The sequence below is a fragment of the Haliaeetus albicilla genome, chromosome 2 (genome assembly GCF_947461875.1).
Source record: "Haliaeetus albicilla chromosome 2, bHalAlb1.1, whole genome shotgun sequence".
Lineage (NCBI taxonomy): Eukaryota > Metazoa > Chordata > Aves > Accipitriformes > Accipitridae > Haliaeetus > Haliaeetus albicilla.
Genome location: NC_091484.1, coordinates 27,282,114 through 27,300,479, shown reverse-complemented (window position 1 = coordinate 27,300,479; position 18,366 = coordinate 27,282,114). Strand labels below are relative to the sequence as shown.

The following is an 18,366-nucleotide window of genomic DNA, read 5'->3' as shown; positions in this document are numbered from 1 at the left end:
CATAGAGAACCAGTGTATAGTAACACGTCTTTGAAGGTGATGAATATGCTAGGTGTGTTAGAAAGCATGCATGAGAAAATATTATTCAGCATGTCTAACAAACTATTTTTGCTTATTTATAGGAAACTTCTTTTCTATTTATAGAAAAATTTCAAAGAGGGCACTATCAATTTTAAATTGTTGGTGGATAAGAGCAATGGTGAAAATATCAAATGTTTGATTTGTGCCTTTCTTGCACCTGCTTTTTTGGTGTTCATTTCATATGTATGTATTTCCAGAGTTGTGAAAGAAAGCAAGTTGCCTAGGGCATCCAAGAGCAGCAGCAAAAGTGGGATGAACTGTCCTTTTCCATGTCCCTCAGCCTCTCTGGGACGAAAGGGATAATTTGTTGTCCTGTGCCCAACACAACTAAGCTGTGTAGCTGAATGACTTCCAAAGATTGGAACTCTTCTTCTGGCAGTGGTTGCTATACAGTATTTTTGCTTCTTGGGGAATACTGAAAAAGAAACGTATAGAACATGGAGACCACTAAAGAAACATGAAAATTAATGAATGGGATTCAGAAAAGTCATGTAGACCATTGTTGTGATAAAAATGTAAGGGTTGATTTTTATTCCATTTGTGGTTGGTATTAAGAACTCAAGCTTAATAAAAAAACCTACTCCCATACAGCCATAAGGCTGTATTTTATCTTGGATGCTTCTTGTGGTGCGCACAGACCTCTTGAGCTTTGGTCTTCCAGTTCATATTATCTGAGGAAATGCTATGTCAGGTATAATTTATCAGAGTGTGACTCTTGCTCCCTGTATTGGTTTTATGTGGCAAGGTTTTGGTAGCGGGGGGGGGGGTTACAGGGGTGGCTCCTGTAAGAAGCTGCTGGAAGCTTCCCCTGTGTTCGAGAGAGAGCGAGCCCATACCAGCCGGCTCTAAGACGGACCCGCCGCCGGCCAAGGCCGAGCCAATCAGTGATAGTGGTAACGCCTCTGGGATAACATTTTTAAGAAGGAAAAAAAGTTGGGACGCAGAGAAAACAGCCACCGGAGAGAGGAGTGAGAACATGTAAGAGAAACAAGCCTGCGGACACCAAGGTCAGTGAAGAAGGAGGGGGAGGAGATGCTCCAGGCGCCGGAGCGAAGATTCCCCTGCAGCCCGTGGTGAAGACCCTGGTGAGGCAGGCTGTCCCCCTGCAGTCCAGGGAGGTCCACGGTGGGGCAGATGTCCCCCTGCAGCCTGGGGAGGACCCCACGCCGGAGCAGGTGGGTTCCCGAAGGAGGCTGTGACCCCCACAGGAAGCTCACACTGGAGCAGGCTCCTGGCAGGACCTGCGGATCTGTGGAGAGAGGAGCCCACGGAGAAGGTTTTCTGGCAGGACTTGTGACCCCGTGGGGGACCCACACTGGAGCAGTGTGCTCCTGAAGGACTGCACACCGTGGAAAGGACCCATGCTGGAGCAGTTCGTGAAGAACTGCAGCCCGTGGGAATGGCCCACGTTGGAGAAGTTCGTGGAGGACTGTCTCCCATGGGTGGGACCCCACGCTGGAGCAGGGGAAGAGTGTGATGAGCCCTCGCCCTGAGGAGGTGAAGCGGCAGAAATAACATGTGATGACCGTAAACCCCATCCCTGTCCCCCTTGTGCCGTTGGGGGGGCTTGGTGGAGAAATCCGGGAGTGAAGTTGTGCCCAGGAAGAAGGGAGGGGTGGAGGGAAGGTGTTCTGAGATTTCGTTTTATTTCTCATTTACCTTACTCTGGCTGATTTGTAATAAATTGAGCTAATTTTCCCTAAGCTGAGTCTGTTTTGCCCGTGATGGTAATTAGTGAATGATCTCTCCTGTCCTTATCTCGACCCGCAAGCTTTTTGTTATATTTTTCTCTCCCCTGTCCAGCTGAGGATGGGGGAATGATAGAACGGCTTTGGTGGGCACCTGGCATCCAGCCAGGGTCAACCCATCACACTCCCACATCAGACTGGCACACATATCCATGCACGCACACAACGCGCCCAGCAACAGAATTCCCTGCCATTCATGCTGTCTCATGCAGAGAGATCATTCAGACAGGGTGTTTCTGTGCTACCACTGGAGAAGCCCAGGAAGCAGATTATGAATCTGAGAGTCAAAATCTGCCTGGAGGTCTTCCTTCTGCTCCAGGAAGGGAGCAAGCTGTTGGAGAATACCTCCTGCTGCTCCAGGCAGCCTCCAGCCATCCTCCTTCCCCTCCAGCTGTCTCCTACCCACCTGCCACAGACCGTCTTCTTCTTTGGCACAGTACTAGATGATCATTTTGTCCTCCTTTATGATATAAACCTCTGTGTTTTACAAAGGAAGCAGAAACTCTCTATTTTTACTGGGTTTTGTGGTTATTGCAGGGCAGCAAGCACAAGCGCTTGAGAGGGGCTGCACACAGTCTTTAATGCAGAGGAGTTACAATGTGGTTTGAGAAACAGGAGTTGAAAGCCACCAGGAAAGCAGAGTGAAGGAAAAACGTTGAAGGAAGACTGAGGAATGAGTACTGAGTCCCAGCACTGACATGGGGCAACATGGCAGAGGGCAAGACAGGGACAGTCAAGACGTATTACTGGCAGAGCAAGAAGTGTCAGGAGATGACACCAGAGCAGCTATCGCCCTGTGCTGTAGGTCAGACCCTCTGCCTTTATTTGTTCAGTGCAACCTGTCAGATACAGTGCCACACCAATTACCCACCGATCTTTCGTGGGTGAAGAGGGCAGCTTTCCAGTAATCAGTGTCTGGACAGTCACAAGAGACATCTCAGCAGGCTTTGATCTCCCTGTGCCTGATTCCTCAGCCCCGGAGCCCACAGCTAGCAGCTTTTTTAGAATACCTCTTGTCTTTAAAAGACTGGCAGGCAGCTACTGCAAGCTTGACTGGCAGCACCAGGGAGGCCAGGCTTTGATTTCTAAAGCACAGAGAAAAGAAACTGATAAGCAGTTCCCCAAAGGGCCAGGCAGGCTTGGGAGGGGTGTACACACGCTGCAGAGGGACCCGGAGTTGTACTGCAGGCAATGTAACATAGCCACAGGGAGAGCTGCTCCCAAGAAAGCAGCGAGGAGGCCAAGGCTGACCCTCCTTGGGAAGCCACCTGGCCATTCCTTACTGCCCTCCTTATGCAAGACAAATGTGGGGGCTACAAACCTGGCAAGGCACCAACAGCCCCTGAGTAACCAGAGTTGCAGGATGCTTGAAACACGTTCACCGGTAACATACACAGGTTGGAGATCTGATGTAACAGGGCAGTAAATTATCCATCCTTTTGCTACTCTAACAGATGAGGGAAAAAAAGCTGATCTAAAAAGCTAACCTATTTGTTGTCACTTCCTTAGATAGAAAGGCAAAACTCCCATCCTCCTGCTTTGCCTTTTACAAAAGCTTGTACCCTGCTGCCATCTGATGGAGGATTTTTTAAAGAGGCAGAATAGGTCAGGTACCTAGATGATCTCAGAGCAAAGAACCTTGGATTCTGCAAGACGCTGAAGTTCAGTGATCACACAAGAAAATAAAAGTTCAACATGGAGAAATTCCTGAGGTTACCTACCTCGCCCTTGCAATCCTTCTGAAAACCTAGCCTGATTGATTATTATCATCATTAACTTCCAACACTTGGAGAAAAATGAATTATATCACAGCAATACTGTGTATTGTATGCATTATTCTTCCTTCTCAAATACAGAGTTGATGGAGGATTGATGCTCGATCTGCCGCAGTTCTGCACGAAATCTAGGAGGAGGAAATAAAATAAAACAGCCATAAAAGAGAAAGAGTTGTCATTCCTGCTTGCACTCCATTTGATGTCAATGGGAAAGTTGCAACTGAATCTTTAGAACGGGTATTATCAGTCCTGTATCTGGCTAGCAAGGCTGACACAAAGGAGCAGTGATAAACAGCAGCCAGTGAACTGAAAGCAATAACACTGCAGACAGGGTGTTTTCTTAAACCGCTGGTCCCAGGAGGTGATCTGTATAAATAATGGTTTTGTTTGTTTACTGAAGATATGATATTTTCAGTCACCAGTGGCAGCAGTGGATATATTCTTTCCATTACAACGTGATCCATGTTGTGAAAAAAATTTGAAATCCCATACTCTAAAGAGCCAGTAGCCCACCTTTGCTTTTGTCTACCTTCATTTAGGAAAAAAGGTTGTTTGTTTGAGTTCCATTTAAGGAGTACCAGCTGGGTCTGCCATTAAATACGGTTTGCAAAACAAGCCAGCCCTGATGCTTAACACCCTGATGATATCTGATGTCTTTTATTTAAGTAATAAATCAGTGTTTATTTTTATGGCATTACGCATTACCCAAGAGAGTAATCTAGCAGGTCAGTTTTAGTGTAGTGATAAAGCTTGGAGTAATGGGGTTGAAGCTGCTACTTCTGGCAGTTTGTATTGGGCAATACTACAAATTTAAGTTCCCTAAAATGCATTCAATTCAGATTTAATAAGAGTTATTATATCCCATGTTAATTAAAATTGGATTATTTATTGCAAACACTTGCAGAGAACTAGCTACAGAGCTGTGGCTGCACATATCAAATTTGGCTTCATAAGTGCCAAGTAGTATCTTTTAGAGTCTTTGTGATACCAACTTAAGATGAAATCGTAGCTTGTCTTCCATGTCACTGTGGTCACTATAGTGGTGTTTGTGCATGTTTATCCCCTTCATGGTGAAATTGCCATGGATGTGGCACAGAAAGGAAACGCTTGATGAGGAAACACTCCTGGAAAATCTGAGCAGACTTTTGAGGCCTCACAGCCATGACACCAAATGTAGCAGGGCACAGGGTAAAGGCCTAAATTACCTTTTCTTAATTTCTTCAAGTGTAGTGCAGATGAGCTAGTGCCCTCGCTGTCTCTCCTCTCGCATCACTTTCCTTTTATACTATTTTCCTATTTTTAGGTGGAGCTTGAGTGACTCTAGTCATACATACCTTTATTATAATTGGTATAAAATCTCCCCACTTTACTTTTAAAGATATATGCTAGAGAAAATTCAGAGCGCATGCTCAGTGAGGGGTGGTCACACCTTGGAGGCAGGTAGCCTTTGGGATGGAGGTGTGTTTTGGTATTATAGTGAGATTATAATGAGCAAAGTTTACCCAGAGAACATGATTTAGCATGTCACTACTCCAGAACTGGGCACTTATGATATAAATCAGAAGTAAAACAATGGCATTGACAGAACCCCATTGTTTCACCTCCTTGCTTCAGTGGATTCAATGCAGGGACCTTCCATTCTTGTTCCAATAGTTCCAGTTCCCCATCCTTGTGGTGATATCACAGAGCCTGGCCACAGTGTCCTCACTCTGCTCCACGCTCCGTGTTGTTTCTCAGAGTCAGCATACCAAGCTCCCCTGGTGTTGCTAACATCTAAGGTTGCAGGTTATGTTGCTTAGGGAATTATTATGGAACAGATTTCTTTATATATCTACCGCATTCCACCCTGGAGGTTTACCTTCCCTTAAGAGGGGGACATATCAATAAGTCACCTCCAGCAATTTTTCCACAATGGTGACTCAACCACTTCCCTGGGCAGCCTTTTCCAATGCTTAACAACCCTTTTGGTGAAGAAATTTTTCTTAATATCTGATCTAAACCTCTTGTTACTTGGGAAAAGAGACCAACACCCACCTCGCTACAACCTCCTTTCAGGTTGTAGAGCGATAAGGTCTCCCCTCAGCCTCCTTTTCTCCAGACTAAACAACCCCAGTTCCCTCAGCTGCTCCTCATAAGACTTGTGCTCCAGGCCCCTCGCCAACTTGGTTGTCCTTCTCTGGACACACTCCAGCACCTCAGTGTCTTTCCTGTAGCGAGGGACCCAAAACTGAACACAGTACTCAAGGTGCAACCTCACCAGTGCTGAGTACAGCAGGACGATCACTTCCCCAGTCCTGCTGGCCACACTATTTCTGATACAAACACTGCTTCTGATACAAACACTGTTTCTGATACAAATTTCTGATGAAATGCTGTTGGCACATTCGCTAGGATGTCCATACTGAGGGAACTGATGCAGTGGTAGATAAATAGGGAAGACATGGAGTTGGTGCATGTGATGAAGAAGCTTGGACGAGAGAAAGCTTCATAACGATATAAACTTTGGAACAAGAAGGGAGGAAACAAAAAGCAACAAGACGGAGGGCCATCAGCTTTGCTCCAGAACAAGCTTTTGTTGATGTGAATTATTGTCCCCACAAAAGCTAAGGTTTTCTGCCTGGGTTTTTTGCTTGGCCATTTGTTTTTACCTCTCTGAGGTAACTACTCCTGAGCTTTTCTTTTTTTCTGGCCCTCTCCTTGGTAGCTGACAGGCACTACTTGAGGCTCAAATAGATAGTGGCCATTAAGGCAGGTACCAGTTTCTCTTCCTCAGCCTTTTTGCGGAAGGCACAACCTATCAAAATACTGACATATTTGATTAGTAGTGTTTACCTTCAGACAGGCCTATGTTTAAGCCCCATGTGGAACAAAGGTCAGAGTCCTTCTGTTTATTAAGATAAAGTTTAGGATTTGGAGTGGGTATCTCTGACAAGCATGTCCACATGCCAAGCTTATTAGAAGGACAAGAACTTTTCCTTTTTGCCTTTTTTCTGCGTTTCCTTTCTGAAGGACTGAAAGCAGCACTCAGTTATGATGTTTGCTGGCAGCGTGCCCAGCACAATTGTTAGAAGTCTGGATCCTTTTTGTGCAGAAACCTGTGATTAAGCCACATTCAAACAGAAGTAACGTCAGATCATGTCGATATCTAAAGCTTTCTATACTTGGTTATTACCCTCCATGGCTAGATGTGACTCCTCATGTTGCCTTTTCAGTCATTTTGATTTCTGTTTCCCTCAAGATGAAAACTCATGGGAACAAGAGGAAAGGTTTAATCTTTTACTTTGAGAGGTTGGTCTGCTAAAGCTGCTCAGCAGAAATTCTCACAGGAGTTAAGGCAAACAGAAAACTGGGCATTAGGCTTTGCGTCCAGGAGGAAAAGCCATGCTTGCCATGTTATAAAGCTTAAGCAGGCAATCTGCACAGAGCTTTAAAAAGCCCTTCAAAGATTCGTGTGCGTACAGATTTTTTTTCCCAGGCTTTTAATTCCAACCATTGCTCTCTTCAGTTGTGGTAGTGTCAGATAAAATTCCTTATAACACTAAATAGGCTGGATAAGCTGAGGAGATTTTATAGCAGTGGCATATTCAGGTTGTAGAAGGACTAAAAGCTATTAAGGTCAATATACTGTTTCCTGATTTTCATCTATAATTAGTAGCAGAATATGTCCTATCCATTTTAAAGAATAATCTTATTTATGCAATGAAATACCAGTTCATCTCATTAAAGAGAGGAATCCATCTTGTCTTAAAGTAAAATTTGGCACACAATTCTCCTATTATTGTTTATTTTTGAGAAGCATTCTATTTAGGCAATGACACAGAAGTGAGGTGAGTTTGGTTACCAGATTGCACTAGTCTGCAGATAAATACCAGCTGATTAAAAAATATGTTTCGTTCTTTTTCAAGCCAAAATTTAAAGATGTGTGGATGGAGGGCAAGGTGGGGTGGGCCAACATAAAAAATACGCACTGATATTCATTTTCAAATCTAAAAAGAAGTGGTAACAAAAGAGTAAAATGCAAATGCAAAGCTAGAAGCTTATAAAGAACAAGGCTAGACTTTGGCTTACCATCTTGCTTTTGACAGGGAAAAAAAACCCAAATGAACAAAAAAAGACTTTGCAAATAACCACCTTTTAACTATAAATTTATCTGTTGACTTAGGAGATGTCTAGTCTTTCAGTTATTTGAAGAATTGATAGAATAGAATAGAATAGAATAGAATAGAATAGAATAGAATAGAATAACTACTGATTTGGTAACCTGCAGCTTTTCTTTCCCTAAAGGGAGAGTCTGCTAGTACTGTTGCATAGTGAGTGAAAATGTATGTAACGCTAAAACTTGGTATGGTGTTTCTAAGTTCCTCTGCCCTCTGATGAGGCAAACAGTATCAACAGCCATTGAAACTGAAGAATTTGCCTCTGCATCATGGTGTCTCTTAAGGAAATAGTGCAGATATGCACATGTAAAAGCAGACTGGTTTTGCTCGGTAAAAATATAATCAGTACTGTCATAGTAAGTGAAAGCCAAAGAAATTGCATAATTACTCATCATACGGAGAAAAAAACAAACAAACAAACAAACAACCACCTGGCAGGACAGGTTTAATCTGCAAAATAAGCTTTCAATCTCTGGTCTTTGTATACTTTTCTTAATAAATATTTATGGACAAAATTGTTCTTAGGCTACTCATATGAAGACGATACACGTTTCTTTCCTTCTTATGAGGATTTGAGCTTTTCACTGAGTTGTGACCTTTTTTTTTAGAAAAGCCAATCAGCCCTATTCTGAAGCAGGACCTGTTGCTCTCTCTGCAGAATTCATACATTTTTAGATGCAGCTGGAGTAATCCTCTTTGCTGCCACCCTATTCCCCAGCTCCCATTGCCTCAGCACTCGTGGCAGCTGGCTTACTGTGCTCAGCAAATGGGAGAGAAAGGACATTTGCAGGTTCAACCGTTCTGCTAGAAACTCTGTAATGAAATCAGAAATGACAAGGTGAGCTCAGCAGAGACCGAGCTCTGAGATGGTTTTTTGCTAACCCTTTGCTGGCTAGCCCTTTCATTCACTTTCCCAGAAAAATCAAATTTGAATCTATCATTAATTGGTACTCTTTATTCTTCCTGGTTTGTTTGTTTGGGGTGGTTTTTTTCAGGGAAAGAGAAGGAAGAAGGGAGGGAGAAGAAGAGGGGACGTGGGGTGAGAATGGCTATCTTTATGTGATACTACATTATTTGCCTTTGAGGGTGCTGTTACTGAAGACAGATGAGAGTAAGTATTATATCTAAAGAAAAATGAGAAGACCCTGGATTGCTGACAAATACTGACATGCATACATAATAATATATATTAAAACTGTTCTCTTACACTGAGACAATATAATACAACATGGGTGCCATTTTTTCCTTCATTGCAAAAACAGACTTCCATTTGGTTCCTCCTCATCAAATTTTCTATTTTAACCTGTATTTGTTTGTATTTTGAGCTCCCAAAGAATAGGTAGTGAATTCAGAAACAAATGGCTATAAACACAGTACAACAGCAGACCAGGTGAAGTATCCCCAAATCAGAGCTAGTGAAGGTTGAAGCCAAATGCTCTGTTCAGTGGGTTCTTAAGCAAACAGTATACGATGGCTGAGAAGGTGACCCACCATCACATGCACAGACTTGATATCGCCAAGATTCACTGTCAGGAGTCTAGTTTAGCAGCTGTTCTGTCTGTTAGCAATGACTACACAGGCAACATGTGATGCTGGTTACAGGCTGCCTATTTATAGTCTGAGAAGGGAGGACCAAGATTAGTTTTCATTATAGTGACTAATATCAAGGCTGAATCTGAGCCAGACCAGTCCCACTTAGAGGGTCAAACTGCAGTCAAGGTAATTAGTACAGGCACACATGAAGTTTACAAGGTGCAGTGCAACACTATATACACTAAGGAACTCCAGCCAAGCTGGTACAGCTAAATGACAAGAATGCAGTGCATCGCAGAGAGCCTGTGTTAGTGCTGGGTACAGAAAGGTTGTGTTGGCCAGCTTCTGCTCTCAAGTCACCAGCTCTCCATCTCAGTGCCTGGACAAGTGTACGTGCTCTGGTGGTCTGGGTGCACCCACACAGCTCGAGTGCTTCCATCTCCAGGGTTAGCTCTGGGTTTGTTCCAAGCCATTTCATTGACTCATGTCAATGTTTCCTTAGAGAAATGCTGCATTTGTTTCTGTCCTTCGGGGGATTTCCTTTAAGAACAGAGGCTGTCAAGCAACAGCAAATTCCTATGGAATTAGGTGGGTTCCCTAAATCAGATCTTGATTCACAGCGGCTTCTGTGCAGCCAGGTTTTTCTTCCAAGACTGCCTTTTAACTATATTTTTGAAGGTTCAGTTGATCCAATACAAGGAGATTTTGGTCCATTTCTGCCCTTATGCAACTCAAGTTTGCCATTCACAAAGACTATTTTTTCCCAATGAAGAAAATTGTAAAATCCAGTGTCAGAGTACAGCTCTTCCCTCTGGCAGAAGAAGAAAGACTTCATAGATCAAAGCAAAGTACATCTCTGCTGTCAAGCAGCCCAGCCTGTTCACAGCTTGTGAGTAATTTCTTATTTAGACCAAATAGAGACCAAAGCTCCTATTCTTTATTATAGCCTGAACCCTTTCTCAACACCAAATGCCTGATCTAGTAGCCATGATAGTAAGCATGACTGTGATGTTCCCTTTCAAAAAGTTTAGATCTACCATGGCAGATATTTATTTATTTCTCTGAAAAATGGAGTCCTAAGGAGCCTTCTGCTTTGGGCTGCATGATATCACAATAGAGAGGCCTTCAAGGCTCAAGTACAGCCTGAGTAAAATTCACCACCAATCTTCACTGATCAAAGTAATTTATTTATATTTATATTGGAAAGAAATGTCATAACAAGTAATATGACATGATGGGTATCTTGGTCATCACGAGATAATTACACTCATGCAGGGTTACAAAACATTGTGAAGAAACATTTACTTCTTAACACATAGTGAAATATTTGTCATCTTTGCTTTTTAAGTGTTGATAGAACTTTTATTACGCATGTATAAATTTTTATCCATAAATGATGTTGCCACATTGGTATGTTGCTATTTGAGCAGGCAGAACAATGTTAAGAATTGTGTTCTCTATTTTTGATATGTTTTGACACTCATTTAATGACTTCACACAACAACAATGCATTTGGATAATGTGAAAGGTAAGAAGTAAATTTATGGAAAGTGATTGTCAGCACTTGTATCATAGTAGTTGTAGTGGTTTAAGCCCAGCCTGTAACAAAGCACCATGAAGCTGCTTGCTCACTCCTCCCCTCCCCAGCTCCAGTGGAATGAGGAGAAAATATAAAGGAAAGCTCATGGGTCGAGACAAGGACAGGGAGGGATCACTCATCACTTATGGTCACGGGCAAAAACCAGACTCAACTTGGGGAAAAAAAACAAAATCAATTTAATTTACTACAAATCAAATCAAAACAAGGATACTAAGAAGTAAAACAAAACCTTAGAGCACCTTCCCCCCAGCCCTGTCTTCTTCCTGGGCTCAACTCCATTCCCGATTTTCTCTACCTCCTCCCCACCCCTGCAGCAGCACAGGGGGATGGGGAATGGGGGTTGGGGCCAGTTCATCATACGTTGTCTCTGCCGCTCCTTCCTCCTCAGGGGCAGGACTTCTCACACTCTTCCCCTGCTCCAGTGTGGGACCCCTCCCACAGGAGACAGTCCTTCATTAACTGCTCCAGCATGGGTCCTTCCCAGGGGCTGCAGTCCTTTAGGTACAGACTGCTCCAGCGTGGGCTTTCCCATGGAGTCACAGCCATCTTGGGGGGCATCCCCCTGCTCCGGCATGGGGTCCTCCTTGGGCTGCAGGTGGGCATCTGCTCGCCCCCATGGGTGGGGGGGCACAGCCTGCCGTCTCACCATGGGCTGCAGGGGCATCCCCGCCTCCGACGCACCTCCTCCCCTCCTTCTGCACTGACCTCAGTATCTGCAGAGGCGTTCCTCTCACATTCCAATCTCCTGCCCCACTGCAGGTTTCCCTTCTTAAATCTGTTCTCCCAGAGGCGCTACCACCGTCGCTGATGGGCTTGGCCTTGGCCAGAGGCAGGTCCGACTTGGAGCTGGGGAAGCTTCTAGCAGCTTCTCACAGGAGCCACCCCTGCAGCCTCTCCCCCACTACCAAAAATCCCAGCACACAAACCCAAAACAGTAGTGTGTTCAAATTCCAGCCAATTTCAGTACTCTGCTTCAAGAAAAAAAGCTGCCTCTTGCAGCCTAAGATTGTAACCGCAGTTCGCTGCATATGTTGACAGTCCTACAAGATCAAGATTCAAAAAGACCTTATAAAGGAAAAGAGAGAAGAGGTATTTTCTCCACCTCAGACATCTTGGACTCTGGAGCCATAAGCCATAAACAACTTGGCCAGGGTCATGTATGATAAGAATGTCAGACCCAAGAAATTGAATTTAGAATGACTGAATTATAGCACAGTGCATTTACCCCAAGTCAGCCTTCCATTTCAGATAAAAATCTTAATTGCAAGGGATTCCTTTTGTGTTCTGGAAATCTAGTTTTAGATGTGCATGCTTTTCCCACTTTGTGCCATGCTTTGTAAAATGTCTTAAGGCAGTTTTTCTCTGCAATCTTTTGTTATAGGCCAGCTGAAACATTCCTTTACAAGTCCAAGTTTCTGGATGACTGTTTACTAGAGAGACATTTAGCATGGGAAGACCTAGAAAAGGAAGGAGGGCAGGTAGGAGGGCAGGAGAGTGGAAGGAAGGAAGGAAAGAAAGAAATGGAAGGCAGAGAAAGAAAGATCTTTGTTTCTTTTTTGAGACATCTTTTTCACACTTAATTTTCTCTTTCAGTTGAAGTAAGTGTTCAGTAAATGTTCTCAGATTTGTATAAATTGAGTGTAATGCCATGAACAGTAGAGCTATGCCAGAATGATGTGAAAGAGGTCAGAATCAAGTCTCCTGTAGATGTAGAGGAGTGTAGGAGTGGTTTGCTTTCACAAACCATTTCACCTGCAAAATACTTCCATTTCAATTTTTGAAGAAGATTGATTTCCTTGCCATTTTTATTCAAGCCAGAACCTTTTTTTTCCTCAGGTCATTGTTCATACTTTCACAGAATAGTTGAGGTTTGAAAGGGTGTCTAGAGAAGTTAAACTTTTAACACAGGTTATTGGTACTAGATTTTTTTGGAATGCTAAAGCTAATAATTTTCTATTGGGTGGTGCTATGTATAGGTCTTTCTTATATATCTATAAACTCTGGTTGGTTTAATCCTTGTTAAATTCATAAGGGCATTTTTAACATATATATACATTTAAGATTCTCAGTCTCAGTGCTGCTACCACTCAAGTCCATAAGAATTTTATGACTAGCTGCAACAGGAGTGGAATAGATCCCTTCTTCTCTCTCCGTACAATGACCTATTTAGTCTAAAAAAATTTAGTTAGGGTTCTGATTTAGATTTGCTATTACATGTTTTGGTTTCAGCCCAGCCAGTAACAAAGGACCACGCAGGCACTCACTCACTCCTCCTGCCCCCCTCTGGTGGGATAGGGAGGAGAATCGGAGGAGAGAAAAGAAAAAAAACAAATGAACAAACAAACAAAAAAAAAAAAACCAAACGGAACCTCGAGGGTTGAGATAAGGGCAGTTTACTGGGACAACAACAACAACAAAAAAGTTACAACAATAACAACGGTACTAATAAAAGAGTATACAAAAGGAGTGATGCACAGTGCAACTGCTCACCACCCGGAACCCGGCACCCCGCCACTTCCCCCACCGAAAGTCGAGAGAGCCCCCCTGGCCCGCTCCCCAGTTATATACTGGCCATGATGTCCCATGGTATGGAATAGCTCCTGGGCTAGTTCAGGTCAGCTGCCCTGGCTGTGCCCCCCCCACCTCCCAGGTTCCTGTAAAAATTAACTCTATCCCAGCTGAACCCAGGACATTACACTACATATATTTGCTTGCATTTATATGATATGAACCTATATGAGCCTATATGATATTTGAAAAGTGACTAGCCAATGACTGCTCAAAGAGTGACAGCTGCTCACCTGAGTAACTTTCGTCTCTGATAAGACAACAGTATTAACAATGGCACTAATGGTAAGACTAAAAAAGGTGGATAAAAGGAGACTAGCCAGGCACAAGGCTCTAGGGGACCACTTAATACAGGAAACTTTTCTTTCTAAACAGAAATTTTTTACGTACTCTTTCTTTGCATTCTTGGATTTAGAACACTGCTGAGGTAGTGTGATATCTAGTAAGATCACAGTAAGATCTTCAGGTACAGTGATAGTCTTGATGAGGTATTTTAGAGGTAGGGAACAGGCAGCAAATGGAAGAAAGGCTCAAATGCAGCCATGAGAAGTTTCTCTACCATAGACGATATAGAAATGAATCATAAAATTATTTTTCAAATACCCTCTTGCAAAGTCTGGTATTAGTGAATGAAGGGGAAAAGGTTAGGTCAGCACAGGCTTATTCAAGGAGTATGGCCAGGGCCAGAGAACATAATAGAGCAGACGTTCTAGCCGAAGCTTCAGTTTATGGGGTGGAACGGTACCATAACGTAGACTCCACTGGTTCTTCTCAGTTCCTAGAGCAGTCTAGGACTGGGAGGTCACAGAGGTGTTAAGCCCTTGGCTGTTTGGATTCAGCACAGGATGCCCATCTCTAGAATTCAAGTTCTCCACAAATGCTCCTAATTGATGACCTAGATAGTATAAATAGCAACCATCAGTAAAAAACACATGCCTAGAAAATATATTATGGGAAGTTGGACCTGGAATAATGTTACAGTGACATAAAACTGGAGTGGCACCATGAGAATGAAGATTATAGTTTTACTGCTTAACTGTAGGTTTGATGTACATCTTAAGTATTACTTAATTTCTGTGGAATTGGGATTGGGACATGAACAAAGGAGTCATTGAAAGTACATTCTACAGATAAGCAGTAGAACAGCCTAACTTTGTATAGGGTGCACCTGCTGAATTAAATTAATACTTCAAGCAAATGGTTTTAGCCATAGGTTTCGTCAAAGCTCAGAGGACTGTGATTCATCAAAGGACCTAGTCACATCTTGTGGGTTAAATATTCTCAGTTTTAGTTCAGAAGGCTCTGAAATCCATCCAGTAATAGAAGATCAAGCAAAATAATGTGATGATCTTTGTGAATAACAGGTAATTCTGGAATCAATGACATGAAGAATAGTTAATGTGCTACATCAAGACTAAATTGCATCTTACATTTTAATTCTGATGAACACTTTCCATTGTGCAAGTGAAGCTGCTCAAGGAGAAAGAACACAAATCAGATGGTCAAAGAGCCAGGACACTGAAGCCAGATCCATAGACAAACACTGATCACTTTGAAGCCACACATAGGAACAGAAATGTCACCCTGTGCAAAGAAACTTCCCTCCAGAAATGAGAAAATATAGAGGAGAGATGCATAGAGATTACCCAGCACATTCTTCTTATAAAAAGTCACGCCAAGTATAGCAAATGGGAATGGCGGAAGTAGAAATGGTTATTGGATCATGTTGTCCACATGGTGTTGGGCCAGTGCAATGGCTCTATGCCTCTGCTGAACTCTAGAGCTGCATCTCATTGTCCACATACTTAACCAAGGATCTGGAGAGCAAAAAGGAAGGGTCTGAGAACTACCCTTTCCTGCAGTTCATCTCCACAGAACAGGGAATAAATTTAGTACCACAGAGGAACTGAGCTTTTAAGAAAGGTCATTGTTTTCTTACATTATTGTCCTTGTGTCTTTGCCTTATATCTTGCACAGTCACGTGCTGAGCATACAGTGGTTATGCAGTATTATCAGATGGGAATGGTAAGCTATTACAATTGTTTTGCACAGCTATAAACTCCCACTAATATCTACAAGGCAATAGATAATCAGATCCTCATAGTTAGTAACATGGTTTGTGGGCAGCAGCAGGTTCCTGTATTTAATGTTTACCATTCTGGCATCATGGCAGGGTTCCTACACACTGCGTTGACTGTGGCACAGGGGTGATCCAGCTGATGTTTGCAGGTCAGTTATTGTTTAAAAAAATTCCCTTGAAAATACACGAGTTTACATGCATCATTAAAGCTCCATCAGCATATTACACAGCTCCAGGTTGTAAACCATGCCAGATCAGGACCTTTCATTCTTTAGATGGATGAAAGTAATGATGCCAGCAGTGACAGGGTATGCATCGTGATTAGGCATTATGACCAGGAGGCAAGACTTTTGAAAAATGATCTTCCAAAGATGATTGCAGGTAACACAGCAGGTGCTGGAAACTTTTCTGCATCACTGAATCTGTTTCGTTGACTCCAACATTTCACTGATAAATGTGATTGCACTTTTTCCTCACTCAGCAAATAGAGTGACTGGCAGAGTAAAGCAAACTTTAGCATCTGTTTTTATATCCATTGATCTATGTCTTGTAAGTGTTATGTCACTTGAGAATCTTTATGAAAACAGATAATTTATAATGGCAAGGAGATAAACTGCTATCCATCGTACTGCAATCTTAATGTAAGCTGGTTTATGTCCTTCATTACTGACCATAGTACTCAAGTTGACCCCAGATAATAGGGAGAGACTCTTTCATTTCTAAATAAGCAATTTAAGGCTAGCCTGCATTTGTAATTCCTGAAAGACAGTATCCTTCTCAGTATCTTTTTCTGCATAAAGGAGTTTGGGGCTTTAGACCTTAGGCCTGTGTGAAAAGGTGACAAATTCTGTAATGAGATCAACCATTGTCACAGCAGTGGCAGGCATGCAGGAGTTTTGGCATTTGCAGTATAAGAAGAGGTGTCAAAGGACTATGAGTGGAGACCAAACAACCTTCCCACAACTGGAGGAGGCAAGGGCATCAGTGGAAGATCAGCACCCAAATGCGCAGAGACAGTTAACCTTTTTCAGGACCTCACTTTCATAAAAGATGCATGCAATGAACTTCCAGAAGAGAAGCCTCAAGGAATTACTTTGAGTTTGACGTGTAGTATAGAAATCGAAGAGGTTAAAAACCATAAGCACAGCTTTTCAGTTCAGTTGTACTTTCTCATTTGCCTGCATCTGAACATATTGATCTCTTCCTGGCTTTGAAACTCTAGACCCCTGCAAGCCTCCTGCAAATCCAAAGGTGGACTTGCAGCCCAATTCTGCCAGATTCCCTCCATCTCTCAGGGTTTTTAACACTCCTGGTATTTAGAAGAAACCAGTTTTAGTTAGATTAGCCAAAATATGCTGTGATAAGCAGGTCTTGGAAATTCTTGAAGTTTGTAGGAGATAACTTCTTGTCACAGGTATTCAGTGAGCCAACTAGGAAAGATGCCCTCCTAGACTTGCTATTTGTGAATAGAGAAGGACTTGTGGGAGATGTGATGGTAGGTGGCCATCTTGGCCACAGTGATCATGATATGGTTGAGTTTAAAATTTTAAGGGTAATGAGAAAAAAGAGAGCAGAGTTGCTACTCTGGACGTCACAAGAGAAAACCTCAAGTTATTCAGGGAGCTGTTTAGCAGAGTACCCTAGGAATATGCTTTTGAGGGCTTAGGAGTCCACAAGTGCTGGTCAGTTTTTAAGAACCACCTTTTAGAAGCACAGGAGCAGGCAATTCCACTGTGTCATAAGTCAGGCAAGCAGGGCAGAATACCAACTTGGCTGAACAGGGAACTCCTTGTGAAGCTCAAGAGGAAAGAGAAATTGTACAGTCTCTGGAAGCAAGGTCAGACTTTGCAGGAAGATTACAGAGCTGTGGTTCATTTATGCAGGGAGAAGACATGAAAGGCCAAAACTCAACTAGAGTTGAAACTGGCCAGTGTTGTTTCAGATAACAAGAAGGGCTTTTTAAAGTACATTAATAGCAAAAGGAGGCCTAAAGAGAACATTGGACTGATACTTGTTGAAGGTGGTCATCTGACTAATAGGGATGAAGAAAAAGTGGAGGTATTCAATGCTTTTTTTGCCTCAGTATTTAATAATACTGATAGACCTTGGGCTGCCCAGTCCCCTGAACTGGAGGACCACAACTGCGGGAGCAGTGACTTTCCATTTGTAGACACTGAAATAGTAAGGGACCAGCTGTATCTATCAGTTGAATGTTCATAAGTCCATGGGGCTGGATGGGATTCATCCCAGAGTACTGAAGGAGACAGCAGATGTTACAGCAGGAGCCCTCTCCATCATCTACCAAAGGTCTTGGGAGTCTGGGGAGGTCCCTGCTGACTGGAAGTTAGACAACATTATTCCAATTTACAAGAAGGGTGTGAGGAAGACCCAGGAAACTACAGACCTGTTAGTCTAACCTCAGTTCCTGAAAGAATTACAGAGATTATACTGGGTACTATTGAAAGGCATTTAAAGAATAATGCAATCATCAGGCAACAGTCAACATGGGTTCACAAAGGGAAGGTCCTGTCTAACTAATTTGATATCCTTCTACGATATGTTCACCCACCTGGTGGGTGAAGGGAAGGCAGTAGATGTAGTTTTTCTGGATTTTAGTAAGGCTTTTGATACTATGCCTTCCAGAATCCTTTTGGACAAGTTGCCCAGCTGTGGGATGAATGGGTTCATGGTGTGCTGGGTGAAGAACTGGCTGAACAGCAGGGCTCAAAGGACTGCAGTGAATGGGGCTACATCTGGCTGGTGACCAATCACCAGTGGTGTTCCTCAGGGCTTGATTTGAGGGCCAGTTCTGTTCAATATATTT

The 18,366-nt window shown here is 42.9% G+C and overlaps 1 protein-coding gene and 1 long non-coding RNA gene across 4 annotated transcripts in view; one reads left to right on the top strand and one right to left on the bottom strand.

The window, feature by feature from the left end:
- The window catches only part of LOC138690850 (uncharacterized), a 30,180-nt gene extending 20,002 nt beyond the window's left edge, over positions 1-10,178 (bottom strand). The window contains exon 1 of the long non-coding RNA XR_011329662.1: positions 9,655-10,178. This is a non-coding gene — a long non-coding RNA (uncharacterized lncRNA). The remainder of the gene's footprint in view (positions 1-9,654) is intronic.
- The window catches only part of CNTNAP2 (contactin associated protein 2), a 1,232,776-nt gene that overhangs the window by 1,069,231 nt on the left and 145,179 nt on the right, over positions 1-18,366 (top strand). The gene's annotated exons all lie outside the window — the stretch shown is intronic.